Raw genomic sequence first — 15,935 nt, forward strand, 5'->3', positions numbered from 1 at the left:
AATAGGGATTTGAATCTGCCTCCCTATTCTACGCCATCATACTTCAACAATCTAACCACCTATAGGTCTTATCCTGGAGGGCATGTTTGTATTGAAGCCTGCTTCTACATGCAGATTGTTCTCACTGGATCAGGGCACATTTCTTTTCAGCACAATCCTATGCATGTTTACTTGGTAAAAGTAAATCTCATTGTGCTCTCAATGTGAATACTAGGATCAAAGCCTTAATCATGCAGGCATCTTTGTCATAGGATACTTTAGTTACTGAGAGGAATTATATGCCATTTGCAGTTACTAGAGCATGGTTGCCAAAGTTACCATTCCATTTGGAACCAGCAACCTCTTGTGCTGGTGGTAAAAACGTAAGAACATAAGAGCCCTGCTGGATCAGACCAAGGGTCCATGTAGTCCAGCATTCTGTTCACACAGTGGCCAGCCAGCAGGACATGAGTGCAACAGCCAGCACCCTCCAGCCCATCTTCCCCAGCAACTGGTGTACAGAGGTTTACCGCCTGTGATACTAGAGGTAGCACAGAATCATCAGGTCTAGTTTCCATTGATAGCTGTCTCCTCCAGGAATTTGTCTGACCTCCTTTTAAAGCCTTTATTTATTTATTTATTTATTACATTTTTATACTGCCCAATAGCCGAAGCTCTCTGGGCGGTTCACAAAAATTAAAACCATAATAAAAACAACCAACAGGTTAAAAACACAAATATAAAATACAGTATAAAAACCACAACCAGGATAAAACCACGCAGCAAAATTAATATAAGATTAAAATACAGAGTTAGAACAGTAAAATTTAAATTTAAGTTAAAATTAAGTGTTAAAATACTGATAGAATAAAAAGGTCTTCAGCTGGCGACGAAAAGAGTACAGTGTAGGCGCCAGGCGGACCTCTCTGGGGAGCTCATTCCACAACCGGGGTGCCACAGCAGAGAAAGCCCTCCTCCTAGTAGCCACCTGCCTCACTTCCTTTGGCAGGGGCTCAAGAGAAGGGCCCCTGTAGATGTTCTTAAGGTCTGGGTAGGTACATATGGGAGGAGGCGTTCCTTCAAATAACCTGGCCCCAAACCGTTTAGGGCTTTAAATGTCAATACCAGCACTTTGAATCGGGCCCGGACCTGGACTGGCAGCCAATGAAGTTGTAAAAGGACTGGCGTGATGTGATCTCACCGGCCAGTCCCTGTTAGTAAACGGGCTGCCCTGTTTTGTACCAGCTGAAGCTTCCGGACCGTTTTCAAAGGCAGATCCAAGTATAACGCATTGCAGTAATCCAAATGAGAGGTTATCAGAGCATGGATAACTGTAGCTAGGCTATCTCTATCTAGATAAGGGCGTAGTTGGTATATCAACCTAAGCTGATAAAAGGTGCTCTTTGCCACTGAGTTCACCTGTGCCTCAAGTGACAGTTCTGGATCCAAGATCACCCCCAAACTATGGACTCGATCCTTTAGGGAGAGTGCAGCCCCGTCCAGGACAGGGCAAACAGATGAACCACCCACTAACAATACCTCTGTCTTGACTGGATTGAGTTTCAGTTTGTTAGCCCTCATCCAGTCCATTACCATGCCCAGGCACTGGTTCAGAATAGCCACTGCCTCACCTGGGTTTGATGAAAAGGAAAGGTAGAGCTGGGTATCATCTGCATATTGATGACACCTCAGTCCACATCTCTGGATAACCTCCCCCAGCGGCTTCATGTATATGTTAAACAGCATAGGGGATATGATAGAGCCCTGTGGAACCTGATGGCTTAGGAGCCATGACACAGAGCAATAATCCCCCAGCACCACCTTCTGGAATTGGTCGTCCAAGTAGGAGTGGAACCACTGCAATGCAGTACCTCCAACTCCCAGCTCAGAAGGATGCCATGGTCGATGGTATCGAAAGCCGCTGAAAAGTCCAGAAGAACCAACAGGGTCACACTCCCCCTGTCTCTCCCCGGCAAAGGTCATCCCACAGGGCGACCAAGGCAGTTTCCGTTTCAAAACCAGGCCTGAAACCCGATTGAAATGGATCTAGATAATCCGTTTCATTCAAGAGTGCCTGGAGTTGTCCTGCAACCACCCGCTCAAGCACCTTGCCCAGGAAAGGGATATTAGCCACCGGCCTGTAGTTGTTAACATCCTCCGGGTCCAGGTTAGGCTTCTTCAGGAGTGGTCTAATTACCGCCTCTTTTAAAGAGGCTGGCACCACTCCCTCTCTGAAGGAGGCATTTACAACCTCCTGCACCCAGCCGGCGATCCCCTCCTTATTTGATGTAATGAGCCATGAGGGGCAAGGGGCAAGAACACAGGTGGTCGACTGGACTTGGCCAAGCGCCTTGTCCACATCCTCGGGCCTCAATAACTGAAACTCATCCAATAAAACTGAACCGGACAGCACTCTGAACGCCTCTACTAGTGGAGCTGCATTAAGTGTGGTGTCCAATTCATGACGAATCTGAGCGACTTTATCTTCAAAGTGCTGTGCAAACTCATCACAGCATGCTACTGAGGGTTCAACTATCTCACACCCTGGCCCAGAGTGTAAGGCCACGAACCACCCAGAAAAGTTCTGCTGGACGACACTGAGAAGATGCAATGCTGGTGGAAAAAAACTGTCTCTTTGCCACCCTCACTGCCACAGAGTAGGCTCAATAGTGAGCTCTAACCCGTGTTCGATCAGACCCAGCACGAGTTTTCCTCCACCTGCGTTCTAGCCGTCTCCCCTCTTGCTTCATTGCCCTCAGCTCAGGTGTATACCAAGGAGCTGACCGGGCTCTGCTCAGAGGGAGAGGGCGCTTGGGCGCGATTGTGTCAACAGCCCGAGTCATCTCTGCATTCCACAGAGCGACCTGGGCTTTGACAGGAGCACTGGCCATATCAGCAGGAAAATCCCCCACAGCCCTCTGGAATCCATCGGAGTACATTAGCCTCCAGGGGTGGACCATTTTAATAGGCCCCCCACCCTTGCAGAGGGGAAAGGCTGCCGAGAGTCTAAACCTCAATAGGAAGTGATCCGACCATGACAAGGGGGTGGATGTTAGTTCCCCCACTTCCAGATCACCATCCTCCTGTCCAGTCGAGAAAACCAGATCAAGCATGTGTCCTTTTACATGCGTTGGGCCAGTGACATGTTGAGACAGCCCCATGGTTGTCATGGCAGCCATGAAGTCCTGAGCTGCTCTGGATACAGCAGCCTCGGCATGGTAGTTGAGATCCCCCAGAACCACCATCCTGGGGGTCCTCAACACCAGGTTCGAGACAACCTCCGTCAGCTCAGGCAGGGAGACTGTTGGGCAGCGGGGTAGACGGTCCACCAGCAGAATCCCATATCTGTCTCAAGTACCCAACACACAGTACAAACACTCAAGATCAGCACTCAAATGAGCAGGGAGCCTAGAGAGGGAGATTGTATTTCTATAGACCATGGCAAACCCCCCTCTCCAGCCCTCGAGTCTGTGCTGGTGCTGCACCGAGTACCCAGGAGGGCAGAGCTGGGTGAGAATAAGCCATCCAAGTTGGTGGCCATCTTGTGATAGTGAATTCCATAGTTTGACTATGAATTGTGTGAAGAAGTACTTCCTTTTATCTGTCCTGAATCTCCCACCAATCAGCTTCAAGGGGTGACCCCAGGTTCTAGTTAAATGTCTCCCTATCCACATACTTCACACGAGGCATAATTCTGTACACCTTTATCAGATCTCCTCTTAGCCTCCTTTTTTCCAAGCTAAACAACCCCAGCTATGATAACCTTCCATCATAGGGGTGTTGCTCCAGTCCCTTGATTGGTTTGAGAACCTGTACCAGCAAAATCCTAGTATGATACAGATTGATGTTGAATCTGAGGAATCACATGATCTAAAGCTGATAGACCGTGGTAATGATTACACCAAGAAAAACCTTTCATTGTAGCAATACATTTAATTAGTTCAAGCAATACATTTAATTAGTCTGTCTCATCCAAAGGCTTAGTAGTCTGGCAAAGGCTGATAAAATGAGGCAGATTTCAAAGACTGAGCAATCTGCGGCCAGCAGGATAACCCAAGCGAAACATATTTTAGCAAATATGTAACCTGCAAAATCACTTTAAAGTTACTGGTGAACCTTGGATTGGTATCACCATAGGGATTCCCAACCCTGTATATAGAAAGTCTTAACGTTATCACTAAACCTACTGACTGCAAAGAAAGGCATTAGTGGGGACAGCAATAAAAATAGGCTTAGCCAGGAGTTTCCCATTATATCATATGACAAACTGATGGGAGAGTAATCTTAATCTTGGCTCATCCTTTTATTAGAATTGTCTTGGGAGAGGCATAGCTGAGGTGCAGAGCTCTTGAGGGAGCTGGGCATGGTATATTTATTTGTTACACTTTATTTTGCTCTTCCTTCAAAGATGATAGAGTAGCATTGTGCCTCAAAACTACATAGTGAAGTAGGTTACACTGAGAAATAGTGACTTGTCCACTATATCTCAATGAGATGCACAACTGAAAGTTGATTTGCATTTGCTTTATGTACATCAGCAAGTGTTTGCAGTGCTAAACTGGGAGACCCATGCCTTCGCTCAGGGATATACAGTACCTAGGAACCATAATAGACCCTCCTGACTCTCCTAGGAACCATAGTTATAGGAATGCTCTCCACATGCTTTGAGTCTTTCGCCTCCTTTTTTTACTGCACAGCGCAACAAGGGAAAGTCAGAGAACTATTCCTGCCTTTTGAGTAATCTTTTAGAAGCTGCAGTTCAGTAGTAATCATTGCAGGCTTCTCCTTCACTTGTGAAGCCAAAAGCAAGAAGAGAGAGACCTGAGGGGGGATCTACACTACTGCTTTTAAAGCACTTTAAAGCACTTTGAAAACGTTTTGAAAACTGTATATGCAGTGTGTCCTGGGCCCCAACAGTTGTCAAAACTGTTATAAAGCGCTTTAAAGCAGTAGTGTAGATCCCCCCCTGGGGATCATAGCAGATGCGGGTCGACTTGTTACTGGGGCTAGGAGAAAATCCATTAGTATTGCCTTCCACAGAACCTGAAATGTCTTTCAGTGGTACTGCTAAGGCTAAAGCTTATATAGTAACTGTTACACATTCCTCAGGTATTCAATAGGTATAGTGCCTAACTTTGTATTACACATAACAGCTGATGGTGAACCAGATTTATATCTAATACTGTAGCATTCCACACCATATTATTTTAATAATAAATCATCAGATTTCATGTTTTGAGGCTAAATGTAGCACTTTTGTATTTAAAAGTGATGGAAAACTAAAAAAGAAAAGAAAAAAGATGACCATTTATGGTATTTTGAAGCATAATAGAACTTACTTCTGATTAAACATACATAGGTTTGTCCTGATAGACTACAATCCAAATACACTTACTTTCTAGGAAGTCCAATTAAACATAGGATTTAGTTCCCAATAAACTTGCATAGGATTGCAATATTAATAGTTTAATCCTATGCATATTCACTCAGAAGAGAGTATGCATAGAACTGCAGTCTTTTAATAAACTTTTAAAAAGTTTATTGAAATTAAAGACACTAAAATTCTGTAATGGGATATATGTTTTTCTATACCTCCAAGGCTGTTCACACTGCTTGCTCTCTTCTTCACTATGAGAAGCTGCTGCTATCAAATTTTAAAAGTGTACCTGTTTCCACTTGACAAATGTTGGAAGATTATGTATGATATTACAAATTCAAGATTCAAAAATAGGTTCTGTTAAATATTATTATATGTATCTAACCAACTCTCTCAATTTTATCTAAAATATTATTGGTTCATAAAATGATAAATGAGAAAACAATTTATAATGCAAAAATACGGAACCATCCCAGCATTCATTACAAAACTATATATATATATATATTAAAAAATATTGTACTACTCACCTGTCCAGAGCTCTCCTGAGGGTTCATAAAATGAATGCATTCCAAGAACAGAATACTGTGCTGTCTTCCACACTACAATTCTGTCTCAAACCCAACACGATCTACTGTATAAGAGGCTGGCACACAAACACCTGAAAATTACAAAGAGTCTTGAAAGTGGGAGTGGAGTGAACAAGCCATGATGTCATTCAGAGACAGCCTCCATTCATAAAAATCAGCAGAAGCTGCTAGTTAGCAAACCATCTGTCCCACCTCTTTTCCAACCTCTACTGAATTCTTTGGATCATACAAAATGTATGGAGAACAGATGACACCTTGTGGCGAATTTGTTTCTCCAGCTAGGTTTCTAAATTCAAACCCTTTCCTGGGACTGACATGAACTTACAAACTGGCCCTTGCTCCAGGTAATTAATGTATTAAAATGCTCATCGCATGATAAATCATCAACAATGCACCATCCTCCTAGCCCCCCATGTTATTAAAAAGACTGCACAATCTATGACATAGTACTTAATATCCCTAGTATTACTGATGGAAAATCAAAGAATTGAATTATGTGATTATGAGAGCAGAATACAGAAGGCACTTGATTTCCAGGCTTATATTTTGATTGCTGGATTGTGGGCAGTCTGACCATGGCTTGAAAGCTGCATGTGATTCCAGACATGTGGCTCCTTCTTTCCTTCCTTTCATCTTTACCAGGACCCTGTAACAGGGCTCTGGCACTGAATAAACAGCATGGTGTTTGTGTCCACTGTAAAACAAATTGAAATAAGTATTATTACTAAAAAAAACAAATAGCCTTTGTTTGGCATGGTCCCTTTGTTTGACTAATTCACAGCTTTATCATATTCATGTTTAGTTGGAAGCAAGCACTTCTAAATTTAACAGAGCTTATTCACAAATGAATGTGGACAGGATTATAGCCTGTTTTGTAAGCATTTTTGCAAGCATTTTGATCTAAAATATTATGTATTTGTCACATGCTAATCTACTATGCTCACTTTTCCTTGGATTGTCCCCCCCCCCCCCACCTTCATTAAATCTTCTGCTGGATCCACCCACAAAATACTATTATTGCCTTACAATTGTTTTTCTAGTTGTTATTGAGAGCTTTCACCATGAGGGGTCAGTCCTTTCTTATATTTGAATAATTCTCCAGTTGTCTGGGATTCCTTTCTATGATCAGAATATGTTATTGATAATTTTCTTTCCCAGCACTTTTTGACCCAGTTCAGCCAATCATCCAAACCATGACTTATGAGGTGATTGTCTGAAATGTTGTGAACTGCTGAGAGTTTCTATTACATTCAGTGGTATATAAATGTTGCAAATAAATAAATGTGTGGGCGATCATCTCTGAGCTGACACAAGTACTTGCTAGTATTGCTCTTTTAAAAAAGGGAATTCTTATTCCGATACCTCGTTATCATCTCTTTTCCCCCAGTATAAGATGTGGATATTTTATTTAGTTAAAGTATTTTTATCCTCCTCCTCAGCCAAAAAGGCTCCTGGAGCAGCTTGCGGCTCACCTGGTGGCTACATTGAGGTCTTTTCAGTGCCAGGTAAAGACTTTTTTTTATTTCTCCAGGCTTTTTAGTTCCTGAGTTTGTTGTTAAATGTGTGTTCTTGTGTTTTCAGATCTTTTCCTACTGCTGTTTATTTTTAGTCTAGTTTTATTCTGTTTAAAACTTTTAAAGGGTTTATATTATGTTTTATCATGTTGTATTTTAGGGTTTTAATATTTGTTAACTGTTCAGATAAATTTCATGGTGGTAGTATTCAGCAGGGCTGGTGGAATGGCCCTGTTTCTCCCTTGCATTTTTTGTTCTAAAATCAAATATAAAATTATCAATAAAATCTGCCTGCCTGAGACCTTTTGGAAGAGCCTTTCTTTGTGCCCCACCAACGCAAGATATACGTTATGGTATGACATGGGAGAGGGCTTTCTCTATTGTGGAACCCCGGGTGTGGAATGCCCTCCCCCTGGAAGCCTGACTGGTGCCAGCAATGGCTTCATTTTAGCGCCAGGTTAAGACATAGCTTTTTAACAAAGCCTTTGATGGCTAAAGCCACCAGCCTACACACTGTCTTGTTTTAATTGAATTTTACTGTTTTAAAATTTCATACTTCTTTTAACATATTGATGGTTATAGGATTTTTTTTAGGATGTTTTAATAATATATACTGTGTTTTTAATCAGTATTTTATGTATTTTATACCTACTGCTGTTCCCCGCCTCGATCAAAATGGAGCGGCGGGTAAGAAATAATTTTTTTATTATTATTTGTTTTAGAATTGTATATTATTTGTTCTATTTTATATGTATGAGTTTATCTGTACGCCGCCCTGAGATCCTTGTGACATAGGGCAGGATATAAATGTTAATATGTAAATAAAAGCAATTACATCATGAATTAAAGTAATCATCCAAAAGTACAGCAATAGGAACCATTGTAAACCACCCAGAGAGCATAGGCTATTGGGCGGTATAAATAAAAATGCAATAAAATAAATAATAAATAGTACACACACCAAGTCCCGAAAGACTAGTTTTAACGATTGGGAGAAGATCAACCAGGTAAACATCTTTAGAAAAGAAATTTCAGAGTGCCACAAACAAGAAGACCCTAGATCTCAGTACCACTATCCAGGCAACCCAGATTGATGGCACATAAGACAGTGTTGTCTTTTCATTTTTGGCACCTTTATAACAGAACACTCTCACCAAAGGGGTTTACCTGGCACCTACATTGTAATCTTGTTGACACTAAGCCAACAGCTTTTTATTTTCCCAGGATTTTCAATCCTAAATATATTTTTTTAGTACTTATTAGTTCTGTTGTACTAATTTTATTTTCTGTTGCTGTTTTTATTTTGTGGTTTTATTCTCTTTTAAATGCTATTTTCATATCACATTTTTATTTCATGAATTTTATTTTCCTTGTAACCACCCAATACTTGTTATTGGGCAGCATATGATATAAATACCATAGACCCAGATCACTCAGGGCTTTAAAGGTCAAAAACAGCTCTTTGAATTATGCCACAACATAAACAATACTATGGCCCCAGGTTGCTTAGGGCCTTAAAGGTTAAAAGCTGCACCCTGAATCATGCCCAGGAACAGGTGAGCAACTAGTTCAGCTCTTCAAGCAAAGGTGATTTAAGGTTCTATTGGTGAAACCCTAAAAGGAGTCTAGCTATTGCCTTCTAAAATAATTATAGTTTCGGAATAACCAGACACAGTGCCACTTAGGGTGCGTTAATGAGTGAAGATGTAACTGGAGGAGGATCCCGAACGGCTGTGCAGGTACCGAGCTGGTAATAGGGAAGTATGAATAGTACTCTAGCTTAGGGGTCCCCAACCTTTTTGGAGCTGTGGGTACATTTGGGAATTTGAGGAACAGCTGTGGGCATCACCGCAACATGGCTCCTATTGAGGATGTGGCTAGTCATATAATGCTCGCTGTGTGGGCCTGGCTACAGTGAACTGAGTACAAGCAGATGAAGGCTCTGAACTCCAAAGCCAACCCACATATTTGACCCATTTAAAGTTGCAACAAAATACCCATTTAAAGTTGCAATCCTATGCATAGTTACATGGAAGTCAGAAGGAATTACTTCTGAATAGGTGTACATAGGTTTGCTCTACTCATCCGACACACACTCCCAACAGCCCAAAAGGAAAGAAAAATGCCTCCAGAGCAAAAAAGAAATAGTTTTCCCTAACTTGAGCCCAGGTTCAGCCATTCTACTCCCCATCTGGCACTCCTACCTCATCCTCTGCCATCAGAGCCCTTGCCAAGAAGTTGCTCTGTGTGTGTATTCAAAGAATGAGTTAAGGGGCTGGGAAAGGAGAGAAAAAGAGCAAGGCTAGGGGCTGGGAGGAGAAAGAAATTGTGTGAAAGAGGAGAGAGAGCGAGAGAGCAAGGCTATGGGGTGGAAGGAGGTAAAGAAGTTGTGAGAAATAGTGAGACTAGGGGCTGGGAGAGAGTGGGAAATAGCTAGGTAAAAAGGGGGAGAGAAAGAGCAAGGCTGGAAGGGAAAGAAACAGTGAGGTAAAGAGGTAGGGAAGGGGAAAAATAGCAAGGCTAGAGCCTGAGAATGAGGGAGAAATACAAGGCAAAAGTTAGAGGAGAGAGAAAGAGCAAGGCTGCAGGAAGAATCATCAAAGTAAAGAGGTAGGGGGAGAAATAGTGAGGTTAGAAACAGGGAGTGGAGTGAGCAAGAACAAAGAGGAAAAGTCTGTGTGAACAGAAGATTGGATGAGGCCAGGAAGCAACTCTTTCCTTCCCTTCCTGCTCGCTGAACAGTTGATCAAATGTAGATACAAGAAAAAGAACCTAGAGCCCTAACATTTTAAGTTCAAAATAAAATTAAAAATACATTTTTGAAGTAGGCAGGGAGTGGATGCTGTCAAAGGTCCAGGTAAGGTGTTGGGGACCCATGCTCTAGCTGTTGTGATACTGCTGACAGGAAACAAAAGCAGACTCAAGCCTGTCAATGTTGCAGAAAAGTAGTCAGGGATTAGCAGATTCTGATCAGCGCCCGGTGCTCTGGCCCACTACTGTCCTGATAAAGCAGATGTAATGTATGCACATCATCAAAAAGTCATTAGAGTGGAGGGAAAAATATGCAATTTCCCCAACCTTAGGAAATCGTGTGTTTCTCTCCCCACCGCTGACGGGAGCCTTAACAGGGCCTTTAAGGCCCCCATCGACGGGGGCGGGCAAAACCACACAATTTCCCCAAGGCTGGGGGATTCGTGCGTTTTCTCCCTTCAGTCTCATGGTGGCTTGAACTGTTTTAATTGTTATTGGAAACCACCGTGATATTATATCTAATAAATACATAATAAATAAATACATTTCTAGGTAAATAGTAGATTACAGTGATTGTTATGGTAAATCTTTAAAGTCTCTGTGTTTTGCACTTGGGAATAAGCTCTTTTGAACTCAGTGGGGCTTACTTTTGTGTAAACATTCACTGAATTGGGCTGCACCTCCATTATAGGCAAAGTAGTTGAGTGAGCCCTGTACTATAGCATTAATAGCAAAAATTACCTTCTTTCTGAGAAATGCCTGGAAAATAAAAGCAGGCAGAAATGAAGCTTTCCCTTGCACGGAACTGAAGACACGGAGGCAGGCTTCACCTGCGGCCGTTTATAGGTGCAGGAACCCTGTTGGGGTAGCCCGCTCTGAGGTGTTCCGTGGCTAGCAAAAACCCAGCCTCCTTTCCTAAACCAGGCGAAGCGGCCTCTCGCTTACTACGTGCCAGCCTCGCCATCACCTGGAGAGCAATGCCGCCGCCGGTTCTTCCCCTTCCCGCCTTCTCTGTAGCGGCGAGAAGGAGGACCACGACGGGGCAGTGCCAGTAGCCCTCACACAAGCGGCTTCCTCCCTCTCTACTCGGGGATACCAAGCCGGCCGGCGACTGAGCCGCCCTGCCTGCCTCGCCTGCGCCCGTCGAGCTCCACCCCATCCCGCGGGGCTCAGCCCGTCGCTGCGCGCTCTCGGGCGGCGGCGGGGACGCGCCTTCCAACCGCCGAGCCAGGCGCGCCCCCGACTGTCGCCTCAGCCCGTGACTGAGCCAGGAGCTGCCACTTGAGTGCCGAGCCGGCTCCGCTCCCAACAGCTGTAGGGGGTGAGTAGGGGGCGGGTGGGGGGCACGCAGGGAAATGGAGTGAGTTTCGCAGGGAGCCGGGGTGGACGGGGGGGGGGGTGGACGAGGAAGGAATGAGGAGATCCCACTCACTGGATTTCTTGGGGCGGGGGGGGGGGTCGCTGTTGCGAAGGGGAAGTGGGAAGGGCCATAACGGAGGAGATCCCAGAGGAATCTGTTTTCGCTCGAAACGGAGTGATTGACATACGGTGGCGCGCAGGTCGGTGGGGTAAGGGGAGGAATTTAAAAGAAAAAGAGCAAAACCCGCCAACGCAAATAACCCCTGAATTTGTTTCAGCCGTCGTATATCTGGTGGAAGAGCTAAATGACTGACAGGCAAATGAGGGTCTCAGCTTTCCCATTTTTGCTTTCTCCCATAACCTGTTGTCAATCCCAGTTGTTCCTTTATGGACAGTTTTGTTATCACGCACCACCATAGTACCTGTCATTCTGAGAATTTACATTATTTCTGACAGAAGACTCCTGTGCTTTTAGCAGCGATGTGATAAGCGGAAATTCGGCATATATTAAGTTTTAACCAACACGGCAGCTGCACGCTGGCTAAAGCTTTTACTGCTGAATTTTGATTGTCACACAAGTGTTAAAGGCACAACAACTTAACACCACCACCCCGCTCCTGCCTGAGATAGTTAGCAGCCTTAATAATTTTGAAAGAAATTAATATGCCCTCCTGTTTGTCAAATTAGGAGTTGAATTCATGCATCTACTAAATTCATCTTTTGCATATTTACTTCGAAGTATGCATCAGATTGAAGGCTTGCAGTACAATCTTAAGAATGTTTATTCAGAAGTTAGTCCCACTTATTCAATGGAGCTTACTCCCAGGTAAGTGTGTCCAGGATTGCCAGTGATTGCCAACCATGACTATTTGAATTTCCTCTCCACCATGAATAAAACTGAGTATTCTTCTCTCAACATTTGAATTTGCTTAAAAAATATTGCTTTCTGAGGTTCTTGTTGTGGAGCTTTTATTTTTTTTGGAAGCACATAGGCTCAAAACTTTACTTTTATTTAAAAAAAACCAGTTTAGATTCTCAGTTATTCACTTCCCTACAAGAGTCACAATTAGAGGAGTAAGTTGTTGCAAAATTTCCAATATAATTGAGTGAGCTTGAAACTTGAGGAGATGCAGCTAGAATTTAGCTGATATATAACACTGTTCAAATAATGGCTTTCCAACTCTCCTGCTGTTTAGTAGCTCAGGTTTTGGGAGTATGCAGTGACCACTGGTTTTCACAGAATACATTTGAATGGAAAATCCCTGTTTGTGCTGGCTAGGAAAACCGGGTGAGCAACTCCTAATAACCTGGTTTTAACAAGTACTGATGTTTTGATCACATTGTGTACTAGTCCCATGGGTTCATTCCACTTTGGTTGTTTAGTCTTTACCTGCAGTGGTAATATTATGTTTGTGTCATGACAATTAGCACTAGAGATGTCACAAACAGAGGATTATGGTTCATGTAGGTGGAGTTGATAGCCTAAAAGGAGCAAAAGCTCCTCTTTTCCATGTAAGATTCTCTGGTAAATGTTTCAGTCACCTTCCTCCACAGCATCATGATGACACACATGCAGGATTGCTTCAAAAGAAAATCTGTTCCAAAGTTTTCAGTAAAAGCATCACTGGTTCTTTAAGGAATGGTTGTAAAATTGCATGCTGGCTCTATGAGCCATGCACGAGCACTGTGATCTCATCAAGCTGGTTCACATGAACCAGGAAGTAGAATGCAGCTGAAATAAACAAGATCAGTTGGGAGAATCGAAGCAGTTCTCTGCAGAGGGAAGGATGAATGTGATTTTGTAGCAGATTTCACTTCCAAATAGCCAAGGTCAGCAACTGAAGTGATTAATTACTTGGTGACATTTTCTGCTTATCATACAACATAGGTGATAGTAGCCTTGTCTGTCTCTGTTCTTTAGAGTAAGATTTCTCTCTTTCATTTGTGTGGAGTGTGTTGTGTCTTGGGAATATATTCTTGGTTATTCCTAGTTTTTCACACTTCAGGTTTAAGAATTAGAAATTAAAACATTAAGGATTAAAATCTGTCTACATGGGTTCAAATGGAGAATTACTGGGGTTGCAGCCATGATCAATGCAAGGGAATGCCCACCTTAATTAGGCAGTGACAAATGGTACAATACAGTATCAAACTGGAATTTAAACTGCAATTTAAATGACTGGGATTTTGCCTTCAGTCTAATTCTATTTATGTAAAAAACGGATTCCTGCTATTCTTGTCAAAGACAACATATGGCAGTTAAGATGACTTCCCAAATGTGGTACCCTCTACATATTTTGGACAATAACTCTTATCATCTCCAGCTAGAATAGCCAGTGATCAGGGATACTGGGGTGTGTAGTCCATACCATCTGAGGGTACCAGGTTTAGGGATGATGTAGCAAGCCTGCTGAGGGTAAGCAGGTCTGGAGTTGGGCAGTGTCTAGATGGGAGATTTCTTAGGAACCTTAGATAAGCCATCTTGAATTTTTGAAATGTGTGATATAAATCAGAATTGTGTACTCATGTTGCTATTTGAGGGAAAAGACAATCTTAAGAGGGAAAAGCCCCTATATTTTTTTACCTATAATATTAAATATTTTCACATTTACCTTTTGCCAGTTTTAAAAGTTTCTGAATTACTAAAGACACTGAATAAATACAAGCAATGAATGTTGTATATGATACTTAAGCCCAATTCCAGCATGTTTACTTGGAAGTATGCATAAATATGACTGCAGCCCTAAACTTAATTTGATAGTGTGGACTACCGCTTTTGTAATTATAATATAAGCACACATATATCTAGGGAGAAAAATTAACCAATTGTGTGTACAGTGGTGCCACTCTTTTTTGTTGTTGTTTATATTTAGCATCCTGTTTACATTTTAGCATCCCATTGGGACATCTGGGTGCTGCCTATTCAGCGTTGGGTTGCTGCCATGTTAAACAAAACCCTGCGCTTTCTCTAATCCCGATGCAGAGGGAAGGCATGGGTTTTCTGGTGGCTATTCAGCTTGCGGGCCTGGTCCCTGCTCTCTGCCTGGGCGAATGGAGACCAATCAGTTGCCATCCGCCTAGGGAATGCCTCTGCCATGATGCTGGAGCGAGGCTAGATGGCGGATATGCCATATTCACCTCGCTCCAGTGAAAAAGTCAGGGTAAGTCTCTGACTTTTAAAAATCGCAGCTTTGGGGGAAAGACCTGCAATGGTTGGGAGGTAGCTACTGCATCATTTAACTGATGCAGCACCACTGTACACCCACCGCAGGGCTTCCAGAGCATATAGGCAGTGCTGGCCACTAAACAGGATGCTGGACTAGATATAGCTATCCTCTGATCTGATTCAGCAGGGCTCTTATGTGGCCTCCATTTTTATGTTTATTTTTATTTTTTTATTGCAAAGGGAGAATGAGGAGCATGGCAAAGAAGACATTTCCTCTTATTTTATCCTTCCTCTCCTCTGCAAGCTTTCTTACCTTGTGCCAACTCAGGAGATCTGTGCGGAAACAACCTTCCCTCTGCATAGCAATTTCTGCATCTGGAACTATGGGTGTAAATTGGGCAAGTGTGGAATGCTTTCTGTCCCTACTGCAGTATATAGTTTTTCAATGGGAAATATGTTTGGGTGTTTATCCAATAGTGTTGGCACAAGGTCTTCTACCACCTGAGGTGGGAGAGTGTGCCCCCCCTTACCATCGCGTCCCCCCCTCATGGGAGGTTTAGCCCTGGCATCCAAATATATATACCACTGAAAGCAATGCAATGAAGATCTACACTGATAGAGATGTGTGTTTAGATGCACATCCAATTTATGCCTGGTTTCTAATCCATTAAGTGATAAGTGTAGATCTCCTAACTTGGATTTTAGTGCATGGCTCCATTGACCATTTTGCTGTGGTGGGGAAGCTAAAATGAAAATCACAAAAGCTTACTATGCTGGCAAAAAAAAGCATTTCTGAACTTAATACTATTTTTCTCCCTGCTGGGCTTTCTTATGGCTTTGAAGCTCAGTTGAGAAGAAAATGTCTAAAAATGGCTGTTGGAATTGGTGTGCAAAGAAGGCATTAATCATTCACCCAGTGCTTTTTACTCCCACAAATGGCTCTTCATTGGCATTGCAAGGGAAACACAGAGATGGGAACCACTCAGTAAGTCTGAACAGAATACCCCATGTGTTCAGCCTGTTATGGATGGCGTTGCGCTAAACATTCAGGTTTGCAGTCATTGATGCAGCACTGTCATTAGAGACCCAAGTAACTTTTGTGGCTCGAAGCAGCTTCCCCCCCCCTTTTTTTTTTTTTACTGATATGCCTACTGTGTGACCTTACTTGGATGGAGATAGTTTGGCCATAATTACCCATG

The 15,935-nt window shown here is 42.8% G+C and overlaps 1 protein-coding gene across 4 annotated transcripts in view; it reads left to right on the forward strand.

The window, feature by feature from the left end:
• The first annotated feature begins 11,433 nt into the window (after positions 1-11,433).
• TEX264 (testis expressed 264, ER-phagy receptor) overlaps positions 11,434-15,935 on the forward strand; it is a 177,775-nt gene continuing 173,273 nt past the window's right edge. For 2 of the 4 annotated variants that reach the window (XM_063121117.1, XM_063121118.1), the window contains exon 1: positions 11,434-11,532. The gene's annotated coding sequence lies outside the window, so the exon portion shown is untranslated. Of the gene's footprint in view, positions 11,533-13,307; positions 13,401-15,935 lie in introns of those variants that run through there. The other 2 variants (XM_063121121.1, XM_063121120.1) reach the window with 1 other exon arrangement.

The sequence above is a fragment of the Elgaria multicarinata genome, chromosome 3 (genome assembly GCF_023053635.1).
Source record: "Elgaria multicarinata webbii isolate HBS135686 ecotype San Diego chromosome 3, rElgMul1.1.pri, whole genome shotgun sequence".
Taxonomy (NCBI): domain Eukaryota; kingdom Metazoa; phylum Chordata; class Lepidosauria; order Squamata; family Anguidae; genus Elgaria; species Elgaria multicarinata.